The 1,246-nt window shown below is 50.8% G+C and overlaps 1 non-coding gene across 1 annotated transcript; it reads right to left on the reverse strand.

Moving 5' to 3' along the window:
- Positions 1-890: 890 nt before the first annotated feature.
- Positions 891-1,032, reverse strand: LOC115029783. Its single transcript, XR_003835349.1, has one exon. It is a non-coding gene; the product is annotated as a small nucleolar RNA SNORA48 (small nucleolar RNA).
- Between the last annotated feature and the right edge of the window lie 214 nt (positions 1,033-1,246).

Genomic DNA, 1,246 nt, shown 5'->3' on the forward strand with positions numbered 1-1,246 from the left:
TGCTTCTATGACCATGGGCCCAGCACTCCTCACTGGTGCAGATAGTAAGAGACACCATCCGGACCCATCACCTCTGCACCCATGCCATCTCACAGCAAATAAGTGACAAGGCCAGATCTCCAATGTTATCCCCCTATGCAATCTCAACTATGCCCCTCCACCAGGATCAACTATGCTGTGCTGTCCATGCCCCACTCTACCAAGTGCTGCAGTAAATGAGGGTCAGGGATAGCTCTCCCAAGCTGAAAGCCTTGGAGACAGCTTTTCTGACTGTTGGAGGTGGCAAGGGGTGAAAGGTGTCCCCTGTGTGCCTGTTCCACACCATGGCAGAGGAGTGGTTAGTGACAGGGCCGAGTCACCTCTCCCAAACTCACACCCTCATACCTGATGGTTCACCTTCATGCCCAGCACCATGGGCTAGCTCCACTGTATTGCCAGGGCAAGTCCCTAATATGAGCCACAGACATCGATACCAAACTCTGCTGTAGCTGGGTTGCCCCCTACTCAGACATGGCCCTCAGCAACAGCTTAGGCTAAGACCTCACTATGGCCCCAGGTGATGGGGCTGGCCACTCACAACAGGCTACTCCTTACTACCCTTGATTCTTCAGTTCCATCTCTCTTCATAATGCTCAAGCACTTCCATTTCTCTCCCATCTGAACCCCACCATACTCCCACATTGTGGTGGCTCCCACTGCAGTCTGCAACATGGCTGGCAGGTCCCTGGGTGACATTTTCCATTCATGCTGCTTGGTGTGGTGGCAAGCAGGTGTCTATTGCCCACCTGTGCCATGTGCTGGAAGGCAGGTATGTGTATGGCAAGACAGTCTGCAAGTCTCTATCTTCCTCCTCCTATGCTGCACTGCCTGGATTTCATTTCATTTCATTTGTACAAGTCCTGGGCATAAAATAGCTTTGGCCACCCAGCCAGGCTTCAAGCTACAATGAGCAAAGGACCATCTGCCCTGCCCCTGACTGATATGAGAATAACACTGACAACAAGGTGTCTCTTTGTCCATTGCCAGGAGGCATAATCCCTTTATATTGCAGAGTAACAGGATGAAAGAAGAAAAAGAAAGAAGAAAGAATGAAAACATAAAAGGGTAAGAAATGAGCAAGGGGGAGGGAGAGAAAGAAAGGAAAGACATGCGTGTGCGCGCACGCACACACACACACACACACACAGAGAGAGAGAGAGAGAGAGAGAGAGAGAGAGAGAGAGAGAGAGAGAGAGAGAGGATTTTG

This window comes from Mus caroli, chromosome 17 (genome assembly GCF_900094665.2).
Source record: "Mus caroli chromosome 17, CAROLI_EIJ_v1.1, whole genome shotgun sequence".
In the NCBI taxonomy this organism is placed as follows: domain Eukaryota; kingdom Metazoa; phylum Chordata; class Mammalia; order Rodentia; family Muridae; genus Mus; species Mus caroli.